At 37.9% G+C, this 22,826-nt stretch overlaps 1 protein-coding gene across 5 annotated transcripts in view; it reads right to left on the minus strand.

Annotated features, from left to right (window-relative positions):
• The window catches only part of GRID1 (glutamate ionotropic receptor delta type subunit 1), an 859,069-nt gene that overhangs the window by 30,021 nt on the left and 806,222 nt on the right, over positions 1–22,826 (minus strand). The window lies entirely within an intron of this gene.

Here is a 22,826-nt window from a genome sequence, read left to right on the forward strand (position 1 = left end):
GCTTCCGAAATATTAATATTTTAGCAATACTTTTGAGTTTTCTCATCAGGTTCAGAGGAGTCACACTTATTGTTAAATAGAAGAATGTCAGTGTCCCCCACTGGCACATGCAAATTTCGTTTTCTTTATAGTGTTAGCATAGTATACCTAAATAAAAGGATGGTGAATCCAACTAAATTTTACTGCAACCACAGTAGTGGGGATTAAAATCAGTGCTATATGAGTTATTTCTTCCCACCTTTTAGTGTGCAGTAGAGTGCATCTTGTGTTGTGTAACACTGGAAGATTTCTTAAATTATATATTTGATTGATTGTTCATAATAAGTAAATAAGAAGTTTCAATATTATTATATGATAAAGATTCTATAAACCATTATGATGTGGTAGGGGAAAGTAGATGCACTACAGCTATTTGTACGTGCCATAAAAATATGCTGGTTCTTAAAAAAGATTGTCATTATTTCCTTTCCTTTAAGAAACCCTGAAAAAATATAGTTGCTTGAGAGTAAGAGGGAAGGCCTAGGATTCCCAACAGATTACCAGTCCATTCACTGTGCAAGTGTGCAGACAAAAACAAAATGGTAATCCTATGCACAACTACAGCAATGTTGAGAGTTGCAACTTTTCTTGCTTCCATCCATATGCACCATAAATCCTATGCCACATATTGTGAGAGTTTGACCACCTCAGGTAACATGCTGTTATTTATTTATTTATTTATTTTAGTATTGTTATATATTTTACTGCCAGGGATGGGGAGATGTGTTTTTGAGATTTTCTGCCTCCTGTACCAAAATATCTTTGGTGGCTTTGAATGCTAAATATGCACTGACTTAATTGAAGGGGCTGGGTGTCATTTGCTTCTCTGCCTTAGGAAACAAAATGTCTTTGCACAAGCCTACAAATAATACAGCAAGTAATAGGTCTAGTACAGCCTATGAGAAATTACTTCACTCCAGCTGGTGCACAGCTCCACTTACAATTCACAAAATAGAGACAAAATCCAGGAGCAAATGGAACCTGAGACACAAGGTTGCACCAGACATGTTTGCTTCATCTATTTTGTATCTGTCTGTTGCTTCAGGGTTTTTACTGTCACCAGCTCTCTGGAGCCTGCAGTCTGCTGACAGGAATGATAGCCCATATCTACAGTATGTCTCCTATTTGCTCCACAGGTGCTTGGGGAAATATTATCATCCGTAGGCATTCCATTTCCATTACAAGCCAATGCCTCAAGAAGAACACTGCTGTTTCCATCTCAGCTGTACAGACTGTGTGTGGATGAGGCAGAATTTCTCCTTTTTGTTCTGAAATGACAATCTGAGCTACAAATAAGGCACCAATAAGGGTTTTGACCATGCCTGTTGCCTTCTGTCTTACTCATGGGTGGCACTGGCATTTGGAGGCCTACAATGACAATTTGTCACAGTACGTTAAACAGATCACAACTCAACACAGACATAAGTGCATTTCAGTCTCTTAAGGCTATGTTGGAAGTCAGCCATTATGTTAACTTAGCTCCTAAATACTACTGTTGTTTAGTTTTAAAATATCTTGCCTTGCATATACTTATGTATATCAGTGTATGCATGTATTGCCTGTGCATGTGTGTGCCTGTGCATGTATGTGTATATGTGTGGATCTAATCAAATCTGTCATAAGTTGTGTGTATGATTGGGTTATTAGTTATTAATGTAGTAATATAGATGTATCATTTTAAAATTGTATAGTTTGTTTATTGTGGATATGTAGGATGATGAAGGTTATAATGGTGGGAAAGAACCTTGATGATGGTATACAGTGAAGATAATTGCTTAGTACATGAATGAATGTGGGATGTGGTTTCTCAGATGAGAAAAAATGTAGAGGGGAAACCAAAAGTGTTGGGTGATTACACCAAGAAGGATAGTGCATAGTTATAGGGAGCATACAACTCATGTATTGAAACAGTTTCACTGGTTACTGGTTTGTTTCCGAGCACAATTCAAAGTGCTGGTCATGACCTATAAAGCCCTACATGGCTTAGGCCCAGACTATTCAGGAGACCGTATCTCCCCATACAAACCACCTAGAGCCCTAAGATCCTCAGGAGAAGGCTTTCTCTTGGCCCCACCACCTTTCCAAGCTCATTTGGTGAGGACATGAGAGAGCCTTCTCAGTGGCTGCTCCTATCCTGTGGAACTCCCTTCCATGGGAGGCTAGGCTGGCTCCCTCCCTGCTGGCCTGTCGCCAGCAAGCAAAGACATTTTTTGGTCAAGTAAGCTTTTTAAAACCATGCAGGCCTGGTTTTATTGAGAAATTGCGGGGGGGGGGGAGGGATAGATTAGTTTTACCCTTTCAAATTTGTAGGATGTATTTTTTTTTAAAAAAAACTATTTACTGCTTTAATTGGATTATTTTAATTGTTTTTAAAGTGTTGTTTTGATGTGTGTGCGCTGTGAACCGCCTTGCTGTCCTGGGTCCCAACTTGGCAGAAAGCCGGAGGAATAAGTAAATAAATAAAATAGATATGTACTCTATATCTTCAAACATCCCCCTTCTAGCACCTACAGTTACGTCTTAGCATAACCTGCATACCCTGAGGTGTATTTGGGCTCTCCTGTATTTTCATATTTCATATCTGGAGCCAACATGTTCTTGAGAGGTCATGATGACCTTTATGAACACTAGGTCAGGTTCCCAGGAGAAAAGGAATTAGAACCTAAGACAGGTGGATGATCCAGATAATAGTACAATCAAAGCTAAATGGCTGCACTAATTGCTCCTTTCTTCCCTCCAAATCCTCTGCAGTTCCTCTTACACCTTGAGACAAAGGATCTCTTTGCAACCAAATCAATAAGCCAATCTCTCAGCCAGTCCCCTGGCATGTTCCCAGCCACCTCATCCCCAACATTTAAAACAACATGGACATACTTGTCTTTTCTAGTGATTCATGCCTTTTCATGATATGTCTCCTGTGCTAGGAGAATGGGCCGGGCAGAGCTCAAGCTATTTAGGACCAGTCCAGCCCACCTTCTCCCTCTTTCAGAACTTTGACCCATTGCTCAGTTTGACGGTTTACTGGGATACCATCCTGGCAACCTGGAACTCAATATTATTACATCATCAGTGTGCCTGGCACAGTTGTTTAGTGTGGCTTCACTGACCTTATACTGGGCTGGGAGGCATTAACTGTCATGGTTATGGCAAGATCACAAAATAAAAAATGGAGAAGAAAACAGAGAGGGAGAGTTGTATACCTCTAATGAAGATTTCCTTTGGGACCCACTGATCTGTCTTTTTAGCAGTCAACAGTATCCATAGAACTCTTCCCCAGATCCTCATTTCAAAGAAACTGATTTTCTTCTTATCACCTTTCTTCATTGTCCAGCTTTCCCAACCATACATAGAAATGGGAAATACGATGGAACTGATAATCCTAACTCCAGTATTTAGTTTTTATATTTTTACACTTCAGGAGCTTGTCTAGTCCTTCATAGCTGCCCTGCTGAGTTCTTCTGAGTTCTTGACTGCAATCTTGATTCTGATGAGGGAATGACTCAAGGTATGGAAAATCTCTAACTATTTCAATGGCTTCATCTTCTACTTTAAAATTATGTGCAATATCTGTGGTTATTATTTTTGTTTTTTTAACGTTCAGCTGGAAAACTGCCTTTGTACATTTTTCAGTAAATGTTTCAAGTATTAGCTATTTTCTGCTATTAGTTTGCATATCTTAAATTGTTGATCCTTCTTCCAATGTTCATACCTCCTTCCTTTAAGCCTAATCCTGCTTTATGTTCATCTTACAAGTTAAACAGGGTGATAAATTTCAGCCTTGCCTGACCCCTTTGCCAATTGGAAACCATTCTGTTCATCTATATTCTGTCCTGATGATAGCTTATTCTCCTGAGTAGAGATTAAACTTCCTCAAAAATGTCACAAAGACAAAATGTGAAGCACATTCAACAGGTTCCTCTGTACGTGAAACATCCCAAGGATTTAGAAGGAACTCAAAATGTAAGGTATTTTGGTCAATAAGTGGAAAGAAGTCTCTGGAAGCTCTTAGCACCGGCCAGAATAGTTCTCTTTCTTCATACACATATTTGATCATCTTGGACAGACGTTTTTGCCTTTCATCCCTCCACTCATTATTTTTTACAAAACAACAACAACATCCCACCAAAATGAATGATAGCATCCTGGACTTTGAGGACAGATTTCTATGTCCCCCACAGCAGTTTTAGGCCTGAAAGCGCTCTTTCCAAAACACACAGAGTCTTTCAATTTCAAAACGACGACAACAACAACAAAACAAACCAGACAAGCAAACAAAGCCTTTCCTAGCCCTGAAACATCTCAGCGGAACATAACATTATTATTTTTATTGTTTTAGAACAAAGCCATGGTAAACAACAAGAACACTCCAGTGCAATAAAACATGCTAACATTTCCATACTAAGTTAAAACTCATCATATTCATGTACAATACAGTAAAAGATTTCCTAAAAGCAGTAGATAAACAACACATTATAAGCTTCCTTTAGAATAATTTAATGTCCAAGAAAAAGAAACCCAGTGTCCATCCATATGACACAAATACAAAACTCTGTTGTTGTTGTTTTAGTTGTGTGTCATCAAGTCATTTCTGACTTATAGTAACCTTAAGGTGAATCAATCACACAGTTTTCTTGGCAAGATTTGTTCACAGGGGTTTTTGTCACAGACTTCCTCTGAGGCCCAGATAGTGTGACTTGCCCAAGCCAGCGGGGTTCCATTGCCAAGCAGGGGTTTAAATCATGGTCTCCAGGGACTCAGTCCAACACCCAAACCGTTACATCATGCTGGCACAATGACTCCACTTTAAATGTCATAATTCCATCCTATGGAATCCTGGGATTTGCAGCTTCATGAGGTATTTAGAATTCTCAGCCACAAAACTCTAATGGATCATCAAATGTCAACCAAGGGATTTCATAAGATGCAGCAATGGCATTTCCATTAGAATTATAGCTCTGTAATTGTGCAGTTTAAAATAGTTCCCAAAGTGAGATGCCTCAACGAATTGTCAAGTTTAATTTGTACAGAAATTTTAGAATTTAACTTTGACTTAAATGCATTGGCCAAAGTAGCAAACCTTGCCACCAGAATGTGGCAAATCTTTTTCTGATGATAACAGCACTGATTTTTCCTGATCTGTTCTTCCTGGAAATTATTCTAAAAGAGCTGCAAAAGTTTTTCCTATTCCACCCAAAATACAAAACATCAAAATTTCCTGTATACTAAAGTCCTCAGCAGATTTGTGACCATGAAGACTCTTTCTTAATACAGAGAGTCCACTTGCAGTGTCCTTCTAATTAGGTAAGCAGTTATACAGTTGGCCCTCCTTATACACAGATTTTTTTATACACGGATTCAAGTATCCACGGCTTGAAAATATTCAAAAAAGTATACATTTCAAATATGAAACCTTGATTTTTCCATTTTATATAAGGGACACCATTTTGCTACGGCATTGTATTTAATAAGACTTGAGCATACACTGGTTTTGTTATTCACAGGGGGTCCTGGTACCATACCCTAGCGGATAACAAGGGTCAACTGTATGTCCAAACAGGCCTTCATAAAGGCCATTCTATAATAAAAGACTGTAATATCAATTAAATAGTATGGGAGGGTGAAAAGAAGAAAGGCACATGTTCAAAAAGACAGATTTCTCAGTTTAGTGTTTTGTAGTGTAAAAAATCAAAACTGCTTACATACTGTCCTGAAAACCCAAAGTTACTAGCTGCATTTAGTATAAAGCTTCTTCATGAGCTGAGTTCCTACTCATCATAACTTGATAATTTAAAAATCTGAATGGGTACCAAATAAAACCCAGTAATTATGATCTTTATGTCTACCAAAGGCATTATTGATGGCAGCAATAATTCAAGACTAACGAAGGCTGTCAGTGATGAGGGAGGAATGGCAAGAAATAAATGAGGAAATGTGTTTTATGCAGCTTCTAATGATTGTAACTTAACAGCTCCTCCCCAGCTGCAGATGCATATGTGGAAGATATTTCAGTTTACAAATTTCCACATGTGAGGAAACTAAGTCTCGTTGGCTGCTCCTAGCTATGAAACTCTCTGCCAGTGGAGGTTCATTGGGCCTCTTTCCTGCTGTTTCTTCACCAGTAGGCAAAGACTTTCCTCTTTAGGATCATAGAATCATAGAGTTGGAAGAGACCACAAGGGCCATCTAGTCCACCCCCCTGCCAGACCATCAGCTTTTAACTGCTTGTGGCAGTGCAACAAGTGCATTGGTCCTTAATATGTAAGAGGTTTTAATATGCTTTTAATTGTTTTAAATTGTTTTTTAAAGTGAATTGTGTCCAATTTTTAAAAAATGTATTTCAGACTATCCTAGTTATATTGCTTTAACATATGGGCCCCGTACGGATGAAAAATGGGCTATTAAATAAACAAAACAAACAAACAACAGTGTCTTTGGAAATTATAGACAAAAGGTGCATTCAGAAATCCGGGAAGACAACTGTCCATAAAAATTTAGGTATGATTGGGGGATGTCTAGAAACCAAGTCTCGCTGGATGTATTCAATAAGTGGATGCCATATCATGTGGAAAGTCAATTCAGAATGTAAGCATCTCGCTCTGTTATTAATGTCTGCAATTTTCTCCATTAAACACAGGTCCCAGAATCTAGTCCACCATCCTGCAATGTTCAACTTCCCAGTTTTTCATTTCATAGCAATATCAAGCCTGGCAACAGCTAAAACAAAACCAGTAAGTTTTTTTTAAGTTGCAGGGCTTTATTTTCATCCATAAAAAAGGAGAACAGGAGCAGGAATGGTGATGATTGTATGCTTTGCTTAGTGATCTTGGAGATTAGCTGCAAAATTCCTGCTCAGTATTCATGTGCTAAGGGACAATCGAACCACATATGTATAAAGGTTCCCCTACCATCACAACCCCTCCAACAAGGGGGGGGGGCATTGCTAGACATACAAGCCAGTTTGACTGGGATAAGATACCATTGGTGGACCAATTTAATAGTATTCTCTTTAATTGGACTTAGTTTTAAATGTGAAGTGACTCCACATATTTTCCAAGGTCCTACTTCTGATGATGACCCCCTATATACTTTAGACCTGAGCAGTTGATTTGTATGTGTGCTAATCCTTGCCAAGAGTGCTAGATTTCAGGGGTTGCATTGAGGCAAAGAATCCTAGACTTTTGATAATTTATTAGGAACCCAGAAAACCTGCCAAACCATTTCACTATTTTATCAATCTCTTGAAAGGAGTCAGGTATGTTTTTAATGTACAGCAGCACATTGTCTCTGTAAAGCCCAATTTTATCCATGGTCTTATTAATTTCTGTCCTTTCTATCTTGTTATTATCTCTAATCAATGTTGCCAGAGGTTCCAACACTATTGCAAAGAGAAGCGGGGACAAGGGACAGCTCTGTTTAGTGCCTCTTTGAAAGATGACAGGTTCCGAGTCCTCCTTATTAATGTATATAATTGCTCGCGAGCCCCAATAAAGGTTCCTAAGCAAGTTCACAAAGGGCATCCCAAAGTTAGATTCGCTAAGCAAGCCAAAAATATAGGGCCATTCAACCATATCAAGGGCATCAAGCGAGACCAGCTCTGTACCTTCCCTTGGGGCACAATGTATGATGTTTAATGTTCTCCTGATAGCATCTGACAGTCTACGCCCGGGCATAAACCCTATTTGGTTTGGGTGGATATAGTCAGTGATGAACCCATCCAAGCTTACAGCTAAAATAGAAGACCAAAATTTGGTATCTTAAGTAATTAGTGCAGTCAACCAAAAGGATTGCTCAAGGGGTGAAAATTCATTTGTTTTAGGGATCGGCACAATTTTTGAGGTTTTCCAACTACAGTATGTAGCACTTTACCCTTTTCACTTTCAGCAAAATTTCATTTAGTCACACTACTAAATGGATATTAAGACAGTCTTTAAGGAGTTTATAAAATTCCGCCATAAAACCATCCAGGCCTGGGAATTTCCACAGCCAGATCTGTTTGAAAGCAGTATCCAGTTCTTTGGTAAAGATGGACTTGTTAAGGGCAGCAGTGTGGTAGTTCCTGAGTTTTTTTAAAGCATATATTTAGGGACTTAAATCCAGTATTGTCAAGATCAACCACTTGGTCAGAGGAATATAATTTAACATAGAAATTATTATTAGTATCTACTACTGGAATTTGCTGTATCTCTTTAGGTGGTTGATAATCATTACTTCTATTTATCACAATCAATATGTGATGTCCAACAGCCCAACTGATGAAACTTCACCCATATATACTTAAAAGCTGACACTTTCCCCAATAGCTTTCCAAACACTGACCACTTACAGGGTTCAAACCTGTTGCTAAAAACACCATTTTAGTTTTCTCATCATTTCAGCTGAGCAAATTTTGCTGCAATAATAACTAAATTATTTCAGTAATCTTCTGAAACCTATTTGAATATAGTAGCATTATGCTGTTTGCATGAAGCACTGAGGAAATAGCTTTGCTACCTATTTTTACTGGAAGAAAAATCATGGTCCTGATATAAAATTGACTTTATCATTTAGATAAAAACTGAAAACAATGGCGCCAAGATATAACCTTAGCAAACTCCCTTTGAAGTTTTAACAGGGATAGATAATTGGCCATGGATGCCAAATATGACCTTTAAAGTGATATCAGTATAAAGGTCTTTCATTTTGCTCTAACCACCTAATACAGTATCTATATTTAGATTAATTAGATTTCTACATCAATGATGTCTTAGGATAAAGTTTTAGAACAAATAAATGAAACAAAGGTTCCCTATGTCTTTTAACAACAAGAAGTTGTATCAGAAAACAATGGTCCATTCTCAAATATCCTGGCTAAAATCCAGTCTGTTCAGGAGCATGTTTTTCTGGGGGTGGGTCTAAACTAGCCAGAATATACCGAACAAGGTGCCTAGCTATGCTATTAATGTTGAGCACCATATTCTGACCTTAGAGTGACTTGTGCCCATGGTGCCAGATGGCTCATGAGTAAAGGCAGCTGTCTTTATTGCTATGAAGACAGCTGGAACCCAGCAGGCAAAAGGTGAGTCATTTAAATGTGGGTTAAAGGAAGGAAGCCTTGAATCAGGTGCAGATGTTATTAAGATAGCCTGCACCCAGAATTCAGGTAACTTTATCCATGCAGACAAACCCACAGTCATCCAGTCTTCTAATTTCAGAAAGAGATGCATTGCATGAAGATTTGTATTAAGCAGGTCATGTTGGGTTCTAATGGACTAGATCATTACATTCCTTCCCCCTATTAAAAAATGGGTACAACATTTGAGGAGTTTTATTTCTTGGGGAAATTTGCCAGATCTATTGATATAAGTAAAGAAAGAAACCATCCATGTCTTGAAAATATTTTTTGTAAAAAAATATCCAGAAAGTCAACCTTGGTTTTGCCATTTTATGTAAGGGATGTATTTTTAAAATCACAATGTATATAAGGGAATGAACACCCATTAGTTTTGGTATCCGTGAGGAGTCCTGGAGCCCTAGTAGATATAAAGATCCAACTGTATTTGGGGGATGGAATTTGACCTTCGGAATTATGTTTTAATTGTAGCAATTAAAGATTTTATTTCCTTAACACAGGCATGAGGCCACAAGGATGAAAAAATTGATGGTGTGAAAATGCAGAGTTCAACCATATCATCCAGCTGAGATGTATCATAACTTTTATATAAAATCTTCCCAATGTGCCACAGATATATAAGAATATGATTCATAATGGTTCCTATTCTACCTCTACCTAAATGACACAAGGTGAATTACTGATTTATTTTAAAGGGTCTGTGTGTCAGATTTTATTGGAGGGACAGCAACCACTAAGATTCACTAGGATGGTTATGTGGCCTTCTGGAATTTTCTACTCTAGTCATGGAGAAAACCTTCTCATTCTTCTCAACTCCTGAAATCAGAAATGCATATATACTTATAGTTCAGATTCTTTATGTGACTAAATATGTCCTGCCATTGCAGTGAATTTGAAATACATGCTATTATGGACTTGGGTGTGCAAGAGGGAAAGTTTAATTTTCAGAATGAAACATGTAAGGGGGTGGCTAACTGGGAAACTCCTCTGATACACTGGAAACAAGCCCCTTCTTTTTAATTCCTGGTAAAGATGTGTTAATTACAACAGATAATTTAAGAATATAATATTTAAAAAAAGACAGGAGGTGTCTCTCCAGACTCTGAATGAAATAACAGATTAGGAAACAATAAGCCTAGCAACTGCATATGAGAATTAAATTCACTAAATTCCCCCAAAAACAGTATGTATATAGTGTTTTGCAATATTGTAAAAGGGTAATGAGACAAAGAGAGTGAATTGTCTAAGACCACGCAATGAAATGTGGCCAAAGCAGTATTTGAAATGAAAATTTTCCTAGCTCATAGCCTACACATTTTTCCTATGCTGAACACCTATTAAATTAATATCAAGAGCCCATAAATATGGTCTGCAATCCATTTGCAAACTTGTGGTATAAAATGTGTTTACAGGTATCCTAAAAATTACAGAGGAATAAGCTTTACTCTCTCTTATACTGACACCATTGAAAAATTCCCTTAAGAGACTAATGATAAAGCACAAAACTATGCAGATTAAAAACTCTATGACTTATACAGGGATATAAAACAAGCCCTTTGAACCTGCTAAATTCAATGAAAAGCTCCCACAAAACACATGAACCCCCACTAGATGCCAATTTACATGGGCTTTCAAAATGTGCTTTGTAAAGTTCATCTCATGAGCCTATAAAGAAAAACTGAGCTACTCTGAGAATGAGACATAAAGGAGATTGTAACATCTGCACAGCGGTGACATTTTAAAAAGACAATTAGCAAAGAGTAATAATGAACAATTTTTAAAAGAGAATGTAGTTAGCAAAATATAGATAGGTAGTAGGAAAATACTTTTGGACTTCTGGTGGTAAATCACAAAGCAGGGGATTACATTTTGGTTGTGACCTGATGAAACAACCAATGTGGAATTGGTAGGCTGACCAAATATTAAAGGACTTTGGATAGCAGAATGCTGTTGGAATTCAATAGGAGCCAAACTGTAAGAATGCTTAATCAAAGGAGACTATTGCACAGCCTTTCCTCCCATTCTTTAAATGTTGCAGAAGTGAGATTCCAATTGAGATCCTCATATTAGTCAGTGGCCAGCCATCACATAGTTTAATATGAAGAGGCATTTATATATTATACATGTGAGAATTTGGGGGGCAAAGAACAAATCTGTGAAGTGGAAGAACACAGGAAAAAAACATACATCTCTGTCCCAACCACCACCTCCCATTACATCTGCCTTATCTGAAAGGAACAAGGAGATTCACATAGGTTATTTCTTTTACTCTATGGCATCCTCATGTAACATTTACAAAGGATGGGGTTCAATCTGAGGAGGCTGTTGGGTGAGCATACTTCCCCACATTAACCTATGGTGAATTCCCAACTTGACTGACTTTGCATTTTGAATGGCTTTCACAAGCTTGAGAGCTGGACTATGACTCTGGAGACCATAGTCTGAATCCTGGTTCAGCCATGTAAACCCACTGGGTGACCTTAGGAGGTCACACACTCTCAGTATCAGATTATGGCAATGGCAAACCCCCTCTCAAGAAACTTGCCAAGAAAACCCCATGAAAGGTATGCCATAATTTGGAAATGACTTGAAGGCACACAACAACAAATCACAAGCTTTGAGGAGGTTAGAATTGGTACTTGATAAGGTTGGAGATGTGGACAATTGAACTGAATGCAGATTACAAAAGAAAGGCAAAATTACTACATTGTATGTAAAGTTAAAAATTAGGGGGGAAATGTGCTACACCCAGCTTTGTGGTGAAAATTAAGCATATTAACAGCGTTTTTACACCCAATTCAGTATCAGTTTGTTTGCCCAAGAGAGCTAGTTTCTGTGTTTCCATAAAGATGACCCAGAGATTTGTCAAAACTCTATTTGCAGCTCAAATTCACCAAGGAGTTAAAAATCAAATTACACCACTGCCCTCCAAAGAATTTCTGTCACTGAGTGCTTTACAGTGGATGTAATTTTGTATGGTTTCTGTCAACATTTTAACAAGCTGTGCTTTGAAATAATAGCATATGATAATACTGACTGAATAGTAAAAAATGCAAATCCTGGCTTATTTTGTTGCAGCACACAGGAACAAAAGTATTCCTCCTGCAGGGCAAGATTATGAGACGTTTCACACATGTCTGATGATTCTTCACATTCAAGGTTTTTTTTAAATGCAAAGCTCACATAAAAATCATGTGCTTTTTTTGTGCAGAACCAGCACATTTTATGCAAAACTCTTGTTTTTGCACAAAATATTTTTCATGCAAAGACAATGGTCAAGATCCTGCATTGGGAGACATACATACCTCACATAGCTACATCACCCGATGCTACCACTTAAAAGTCTATATTGTAAGCTGTTCAGACCCCCACCTCACAACACAGACATTTCAGAGTTTTGGAGAGTGGGCATCTCAGTAGTGATTTTCCTTCATCTGGACACACTACAACAGGCGGGAGGGACCTATGGGGATCCTGAAGAAAACTTTCTTGCAGTACATCCAGCTAAAGGAATCCTCTTGCTTTTTGACAACCTGAAAATGGCCATAGTGTTGGGGAGGGCATTGTGGCCTACAAGGCAGGTCTAGTGGGGCCTCTGATTGTTGTGGGGTTGGAAGAGTGTTCCACTCTATGCAATGACTGAAAAACAGAGTCATAAGGTCTTAAGGTAGACAGTGAATTTACTAACAGGAACAGGGTGACCAGGCATCCTCCTTTCCAGGACGTGCCCTACATTTCAGCCTTCTGTCCAGGAGGAATTCCAAAATATCTTCCATTTTGAGCATGACTAAGTAGCACAAATTTATATCTATTTGAGTGTTTTTCCTAGCTTTTATTCAGCCATGTCCTACATTTTTCTTGAATGTCTTACATTTTGGTGCCTTGTCCTCCTTTCCAGTTAGGACATCTGATCACCCTGAATAGGATGCCCTGAAATGTGAAAAAATATTGTCTTTGAGGTGGCTTTATGTGTTCAGGGTGAGAAATTTGGAATTATTATTTACATTGTTACTGAAGAGCATGGTTACATGAAATTGTTACAGAACAGATATAGATGATCTTTTCAATATCAGAGCAATGAAGATGTGAAACAGTGGATGTTCAGTATACCCGATCATGGTGCTTCAAGACTATGCAATGCAGGCATGCATCTGGCTTTCAGGGAGCTGTCATTTAAGAATGTCAAATTCTCAAAATTGGACAGGGCTCAGATAAAAACAAAAATGCTTTCCCAGTGGGAAGAGTATTTAAGACTTGTTACAACACTCTATGCTTTCTCCTTACTTGTTTGGAAGCTTCTAAACACATACAGTGTTGACTAGGAAGGTGCTACTCTGAATTAAAAAGAAAAAAGAAAGGAAAACAGGAAAATAAATGTTGTCCAATTTCCTCTCTGTAGTCAACATTTCAAACAAAAATAGTACATTTTACTGCATTTCACTTTTGCATTCATGCAAATAGTTTTTCTATCCCATTTATTAATGTTGGCTTTGAACTTAAAAAGTAGTAGTAGTAGACATTTTAGATGACATGAGCAACTTGTCTATTTATTCAGAGGGCTCAGTGAGCTGTGAAGAATGACTGTTAAAATATGAGTATTATATTTTATTTGACAATGTTATTAAATACCAGAGTTGGTTTATGCTAAGTTTTACTCAAGTGGCAACTTAGTTGAGACAGGTACTCGAAAGGAACTGCAATGCTGTTTAAATTCTCGGGCAAAGTTGATTGAGTTAAATAATTTATAAAGTGAATCATAAGGGAAAATTAAAAATTAGACTCAGTTTAACAATGTTATCATTATATAGATTTACATAATGTTCCATGCATAAAATAACCCTGGTATAAATTTGCATTCCAATTCTGTTTGACAATGTGCTAAAAATAAATGTTAAATAGATAGATCTATAATACATAGATGTTTGTGTAATAAATATAATATAGTGCCTTTATATTCTTATAAGTTCTGCATCTAATATAATAAAAGGGTGCTAAATGGCAATATATCTATTACATGAATGTAAAAATTGCTTGTGAAATCTATGGCTTTAATTCAAAAAAGTGTGTTCGTAACAAATGACGCTTTGCATAGTTTGGTAAAAGATGCTGTAATTCCATGATCACCTATTTTCCAGGAAATGTGGAGTGGGAGAAACTGAACCAGGTACCTCTACCCATCTTCTGAAAATTTTATTGACAGGTTACCTGTTTTGCCTGTCTACCTGATAGAGCTGGAATGTAATAAGTCATAAACAAACACACGCATTAGAGTACCAATCAAAACAGCGTCAAAGTCATCTGCCCCAATCCAATGACTCTCTGAAGCTTCTAGATCAATTAGAGCATACAGATGACTGGCCACATTTTTGTTACGAATTTTTTCAGATGTAGATGCTTTCCATAAGACTCCTGCACACCTGATTATATTGCTGTAGCATGACTGCTTATGCAGGCCATCCAAGCTAAAATACTTTACTTCTGTCTCCTATTTTGGTGGTTAGAGAGGCAAACAATGATGTAGTAATGAGAAAATCAACTTAAAAGTTTGGAGCTAATGTACCTGACCCAGAAAGACCACTGCTAATTAAAACAATATCCCTAGGCTGATGATGGCAGGGAAGACAGTAAGTAAACTAATCAGGGGGTGTATGTGTATAAGGGCATGATCTAGAGCTCATTAAAGTCCGTGGAGGATTCTAACTAAATTCAGTGGTTCATGATGTGGAACACTTCCAATAGCTTCATGATGTACAAGGCACACACAATATACTCACTCACTCTTCCAGGCAGATATTCCTGCACACTGTTTTCTAGTTTAAGACTATAGATATGAAAGGGGTGCAACTATGCAGGTATGTAATCTGGTATGCACTCTTTCTACTTGGGTGATGCTTTCTGCACATATAAACTTGGGCCAAATCATATGTTGCTCAGATTCAGACTACAGGCAAATGACAATCATAAGACTGTCATAAGACATACACTCAGTGGTATGAATCTATGATTCATCAGTATTATCCATTCAGACAAGTCTGGAATTGCTACTAAAATTGGTTCATGCAAGCAAAGAAGCTGAGAAATTTCCAGGGAAGTCAAAAGAATGGTACCAGACTAGGAACATTTATTTGGGCAGGAGGAGATCCATATCTCCAGAGGTTATAGTATAGCTCACTAACATCAAAAATCCATTGTATTTCAAAATACTACGAGAAAGTAAAATACTTTGGGGGGAAAAACCTAGGGAAATTTCTCAAGGGCCAACTAATCCATCCATAGCCTCTTCAGAGTGTGGTTGAATTCTATTGTGTTACTTGAAGAAATGAATACAAGGATATTCTAATATGAGTGCTTGAATAGTCAGTGTGCTCTTAGTTATGCATGTTGTCCTATTTAAATAATATGTCATCTGAGAAATAGCTTTATACAATGTTATGGAGACAAACCACATTGCTTCAGTGCAGTCAATGATATGCCACACAGTGGTCCTACTAAACTATGCTTCTGAATAGTCTATTTAAAAATGTTACAAACACTACTAATGCATATTCAGTTTCTTAAAATCTTCACTTTTTCCTGGTTTTGCTGAGTTTTAACATACATATCCTTATTTGGCCTCTATACATACTTTCAGGTCTTAGTTTAAATTGTCTATGGACAAAAATAGAAAGCTGCTTGTCTATGATGGTGTCAGCTATAATGCAAAGGAACATAATAATGGATAGAGGGAGAACCAAGATAGATAAGACTAGGAAGAACTACCTTAGGTGAATTACATTTTTAAAACTCCCAATGGTAGATCGATACAGCTGTTCAAATACAAGTGAAGCCACAGAATTCTTGAAAAATGGCAGCACACCTGGGAACGTGTCAGTTATACTACTGCTTTCTCCATCAAAATCTTTATAACAATATAAATATGTGCCAGGTGCTTCAGAAATAAAGCATTTCAGCAGTTTATCTTTTTTTCCTCCTCTAGAAATGAAACAAAGTCACTGATGTAGTTCCTGGCCATTTTTAATCAGTTACAGAGAGGAAAAATAAAAAGCGGAACATCATGCCAACTGTTTACTATTGGCAAGAAGAACAAAGGATGACTAAAGCTAACTGAAAATGAGATGATGCCTCGGACTCGTCCCTTCAAATTCTTTCTCTGTCACATTTTAATGCAAAAATACTTGGAGTCCATGAACCTATAAATATAGGTTAGACACGATTAATCTATCTCATTAGAGGTAGGCTCTAATTTAATATTTGTCTGTCTCTCTATATATTTACTGATGCTTACCATAATTGCAGTTATCTAGATTAAGTACATTTTACGACTTCCCAGTGAAGCTCCAAGGTCAGTGAGATGATGAACCTGCTCCAAGCTTTAGTTCAAACTTTAAGTGTAATATTTAGGGTGCTAAAACTTGTTTAGGGATAGAATCAACAACTGGACAGTCTTTTAAAATTTGGTCTACAAACATAGAATATATTCACCATCTATTCACTATCCTCCACTAGTACCACTGGTCTGACTTTTTCTGTAGAATGAGAGAGATCAAATTAAAGAGAATATCTTGAGGTATTTTTCTTCTTCTAAGCATTAGGACACATCGAAGAGTGTGGTGCAGATGTCATTCCTAATGTTTTCTCTATTTGGACCCTTAAGGAATGTGATCTCAGTGGGCCTTTATCCCTGAGTGCCTTTTCCTCCTTGGCACTAATAGTGCCACCCATTTGCTTGCCTTTCCCTTCAGGAAAAGAGAAGACAAAATGTACTGAAGTTATTACTCTCTTTCTTGCTCCCCTTACCATTCTACTCACTTGCTTGAAGCAGGCAGGAAATTGGCAGCAGCAACTGAATAAAAGAGGAGAAATATTAGGGTCTGGGAATCAGTAATGGGCCCTAGCTGGTTCTCAATAATAGCAAACAGCTGATCCCATCTCTGCATAACAGATAAATAAATATTATAAGCCCTCCGAGTCCTGTGATAGCAAACTTTTACATGGAACACTTTGAAAAGCAAGCCCTGGAAACAGCACCAAAAAAAGCCCACAACATGATTCCGATATGTGGATGACACTTTCACCATTTGGAGCCATGGAGAAGAAGATCTGGCTGTGTTTCTGTACCATCTCAACAACCCACCCTAACTTCCAATTCACAATGGAAAAAGAAAAGGAAGGAACACTGCCATTCTTGGATGTCCTAGTCATCCACAAACCGAACCAACGTTTGGGCCACCCAGTATACAGAAAACCTACACACACAGACAGATACCTGCACAAGAACTCCAACCATCACCCAGGACAAAAAAGAAGCACTATAAAAACACTGGTAGACTGGGCAAAATGGTTCTGTGAACTCCACTTCTTGGAAGATGAATTGAAGCACCTATACTGGGCTCTACAGGCTAATGGTTATTCCAGCTCAGACATCAGAAGGGCTGCCAGACCCAGAAAAACCCAGAGGGGTGAAGACAAACAACCACCCAAAGGGAAGGTATTTTTACCATACATCAAAGGAGTCACAGAATAATAGGGAAACTGGTGAGGAAACACTACCTCCAAATGGTTTACAAACCGACCAAGTAAATTCAGCAAATGCTGCGCTCAACCAAGGACAAGAGGGACCCCCTCACAGCTGCAGGAGTTTACCGCATACCATACAGCTGCAGACAAGTCTACATAGGGACCACCAAATGCAGTGTGCAAACAGGAATCAAGGAACATAAGAGACACTGAAGACTGAGTCAGACAGAAAAATCAGCAGTAGCAGAACACGTTATAAACCATCCTGGGCATAAAATGCTGTTTGAAAATACTGAAATTCTGGACCATGCCAACAACTATGAGGTCAGAATGCACAGGGAATCCACTGAAATCCACAAATACCTGGACAACTTCAACAGGAAAGAAGAAATCTTAAAGTGAACAAAATTTGGCTACCAATCCTGAAAAACAGCAAAATCAGGACTCAGCAAATGCAAATGAAAAACAACCGAGTCAGGGGTTTTCCCAGAAGACAATGATCACTAATTAAGGCAACACTAATCCTCTTTGCATATCTTCCCACCCTGAGGCCTTGCCATCAACAACAGAACAATACACAGACTAACATGGAGATCACTCCTCCCTACTCAGGGTCACACAGTATATTTATATATACCCACCTCCATGCCAGCATGCTTTAAAAATGCCAGCCACAGATGCTGGCAAAACGTTAGGAATAAACTCTTCTAGAACATGGCAACCTAGCCTGAAAAACCCACAAAAAACTGGAAAGTAGACGTGATTGGAAGTCCACTTCTTATTTCAAAACCATCCCTCTCTTAGATGAAACAATGCAGAAGAGACTGACTTGAAGAAAATTAAATCTACAAAACTGCCACAAAGCTAGCATTTGATAAAAGTACATGATAGTGTAGAAGGATTAAAATCCCTTCTGATGATGTATTCCAAGAACTGCCACTTGATTCTAGCAATAAAATATCTGAAAAGCTTCAAAGTCATTAAAATTATGTGCATATAATGGTAGAGATGATACGGGTGAACGGATGCCTGAATGAGTAGAACTACAAGTCAAAAAACAATTCTATGGATGGGTGAATGTAGAATGACACTTGACTTTACATTTGAAGTTCTGAAACAACTGAATAAACAAAATGGCCTAAAACCAGATTTGGATGCATGAAACAATATGTGCACATAAGCAATTGACATATACACTGTAATATTTATGGAAATGTACAGTCTTAGCTGCCTCCTGTTGTCTAAGGAAAACTGTTAGTTGCAAGAAATATGTTTTTCATATGGAAAAGCCTGTTTTGCATTTCTGGAGATGGCAAATGGAACAAATCTTGCTTTGGAAACCAAAACATGAAATATCATTTGGACTACATGTTGGACTACATGTACTCTGCTGTACAGTTCACGCACACTGGATAACATCTTCTCCCACTAACAGAAGCTGCAGACACGACAACTGCTGACTTACCTTCAAAGAGGCTTTTAATCTTGGTTCCGATATTTACAATTACTTACACTGACCGACAAAGTGCTCTCTGCTCATCCACTATGTACAACGCCACACAGGGCATTGGAGCTCCTCCCTTATATACATATTCACTGGTAGACATCGTAGTCCAATCCCGCCCCCACTGGTGTGATATACAGTTTCCTATTTTACATGTGCCATGACTTTGGAGTATTGAAGCTTGGTGACTTCATGTCCTGCCCTTGTGTCATCAGCTTTCTGTGACACAATACCCTTCAATCTGCTTACTCGTCATGACTTCCTTTTGAACTTGGGTTGCCTTTCACCCATGTCCCATATTGCTACATCAAGGACATTTCCTTCTGGATGCATCCATCCTGACATTGCATTCTGGAGAGGACAAAATGTGCATATAACTGTGCCAAAAAAGTGACCAACTAAAAATTTGGAAAATGTGCATACAATGGATGCATTAAAATGCAAACATGTACAAATCTTATGAAAAGAAAAACAAAAAAAATATTGACCAATTTTGACATCCCTAGTAATTAAATCATTTGTTCTCATTGCTATTTCAGATGTTTTGGTCTTCATCTCCCAGAAACTGTCATCACTGACCATGCTGGGAAGGTTTTGGTGGTAGAAGAAGAAAACAGTTGATGGATCAAAACATGATAATCCTTACTTGAAATCAATTAAATCTTTCTATGGCCTGTTACAGACTGCCAAAATAAAGCTGCTTCGGGTCTCTTTGGAGGTATGCTATTTAAATGATGCATGGGTCCTAAGAGTCCAGAGGTCGCGCCAAAGCCACCCGCCATTCCTAAGCACTGGAGTGGGGCTTTGGTGCAGCTTCCGGATTCTTAGGATGCATGCATCATTTAAACAGCATACCTCCAAAGAGACCCCAAGCAGCTTTATTTTGGCAGTCTGTAACAGGCCTAAGCCTTCTGATGTGGGGGATGAGCCCACCTCCAGTTTGATACACATTGATACACCCTTTCTTCTTAAGGATGAGAACAATTTCAAATACGGCATTCATAACTGAGGGACATATAGGTACACATGCATTGGTACAGAAGTATTTATTCACAGCCCCTTGGACTTTCCAATATTTTAAGGCAAAATGTATTCAGCACATACTGTAAGGGGATAATTACTCCATGAAGTTTGGGTGACTTATGGCCTTTTTATAGTGCATGATTAGGGCACTGTGAAACCCTAACGAATCCTGAGGTTTGTTATTTGGTCAGGGACACTAACTTTTCTGGATGAGAATTCTAGACATCCACCCTAAGCTGCAAAACTCAGGATTTCATGAAACAGAACTATGACACTTAAAGTGGAACCAGGTTGCATCCACACTGCAGAAACAATCCAGTTTGACACCGCTCTGACTGCCATGGTTCAATGCTATGGAATTCTGAGAACTGTAGTTTGTTGTGGCACCAGAGCTTTCTAACAGGGAAGGCTAATGTCTCACAAAACTACAATTCTCAGAATTCCATAGCATTGACCCATGGGGTGTCAGACTGGATTATCCCTGGTGTGCAGATACAGACAGGTTCCACTTTAAGTGCCATAGTTCTAGTCCATGAAATCCTGAGGTGTGGGTGCAGCTCCCTAGTTTTGTAATTGTACTGTGTGAAAGTGCCCTTAAAAGGCTACATGACATGAATCTATAATCAAATTTTCTTCATTGCATTACACTTACACCTTTGACTTTCTTGATATTCCCATACAATAATATGGGAATACATACAAGAGAATAATAACATAGTATGGTACAGTCCAGGACTGGTGTCCATTGTTCAGATGAATATGATAAGATCACCATTTAGCACAGGAAACGAAAGTATTGAGGCTCTTGTAACAGACCAACTGGCCACAGAGTGAAGTCATTCAGGCTAATTTCACATCACTTTGCATCTGGTACACACAGATGCATGGCAATTCAGAAACTTATTTAGAATGAATTTTTTAGGTCTATTTTATGTAATTGAGGGAAGTTGATTATTTAATTAATTGGTTACATTAAGAGGATTTCACATAAATCATTATTGTATATGCCTTTTTCATATACAGTCTGCAATTAATTGACAAAGTCTACTAATAGTTTTCAGTAGGAAATACTAATTTTAATAATTGTTACATAATCCAGTAATACACCAAAACCAAAGCAGCCTCATAGAATCAGCTGATGAGCTTTTAACTTTCAGTCTTCCTAATTAAAATGTGATTTCACTGATTAATCAACAAAAGCCTAATTTGCTTAATCTACTGATTAAAACTACTCCTTTCATCTACTTTTCTCTTGCTTTCTGCTTGAGTAACATTTCAGTGGAAGCAATTGTTCTGTATTAATATCAAGACTATTTCTTTCTTTCTCTTTGTACGCTAGATAGATAGATAGATAGATAGATAGATAGATAGATAGATAGATCCCTGCATTCACTTCTAGAATGGATGAGGGTGAATAAAGAAAAATAGTCACACTCCCTCCAAAAGATCAAATCTAAAATTCGGTCCTGTCCTGGCATTCAACGTGGAATCTCAGGTGACCAATATGGGTAGCCATTTATCAACAGATTATTTCTTTTTTAAAAGTGTGGGGAGAAAGAAAGAAAGAAAGAAAGAAAGAAAGAAAGAAAGAAAGAAAGAAAAGGTAACATGATTGTCCATGATATATATTCTGAAATCTATATTAGTGGATTATCCTTATTAGCCCAACCAAAAGGACATAAAACGTGTAGAAGCTTGCAAGATGTTCAAATGTCTATACTGGGTGAGATGAGGATGGAGAAATCATAGTGTTTGTTTGATCCAGTGAGTTACAATGAGAGAGGAGAGACTACAAGTCTTCAAAATAAGACTTGAACAAGTTTTAGGTTTCCCCTGCAGTCACATCTACTGGGAGCAACCAAGGCAAGAAAGTTGACTCCTCCATTTTTGACAGTAAAATCCAGCTGTAAGCTGACAACTGCGTACATTCTGAGGGGACAGACTTACTTATTGGTAGAAAAGTCTCTGGGAGCCTTTATGCTTGAAATGCTTATCACATTTCTATGACATTTCTGCTGCTTTCTGTACATAATTTTAACTTTTTCATTTTGTATTATATTTCTTTATTTTAAAACTGCAAGATTATCCAGTTGTGTTTAGAGGGATACAAATATTTCAAAGGATCTAACATGTAAATGATTAGCTTAGCAATTTACACAATATATAAAATAAGAGAATGACTCTCTGATTATGAAAAAAAATTGGGCCTCATTTGCACTGCAGAAATAATCCAGTTTTACACAGCTCAATGCTGTGGAATCCTGGGATTTACAGTTTCTTGTGGCACCAGAGGTCTCTGACAGAGAAAGCTAAATGTCTCACAAAAATACAGCTCCAAAGTTTCCATAACATTGAGCCACACTGGTTAAGGTGGTGTCAAACTGCATTTGGTGGCGCAGTGGTTAAATGCCTGTACTGCAGCCATTCACTCGAAACCACAAGGTTGCGAGTTCAAGACCAGCAAAAGGGCCCAAGCTCGACTCAGGCTTGCATCCTTCCGAGGTCGCTAAAATGAGTACCCAGACTGTTGGGGGCAAATTAGCTTACTTGCTAATTAGCTTACTTGCTGTTCACCGCTATGATCTTTGGAATAGCGATATATAAATAAAACAAATTATTAAATTATTATTATTA

The sequence above is a fragment of the Sceloporus occidentalis genome, unplaced genomic scaffold (assembly GCF_023333645.1).
Source record: "Sceloporus occidentalis isolate IW3139 unplaced genomic scaffold, rSceOcc1.0.p SCAF_2, whole genome shotgun sequence".
NCBI lineage: Eukaryota > Metazoa > Chordata > Lepidosauria > Squamata > Phrynosomatidae > Sceloporus > Sceloporus occidentalis.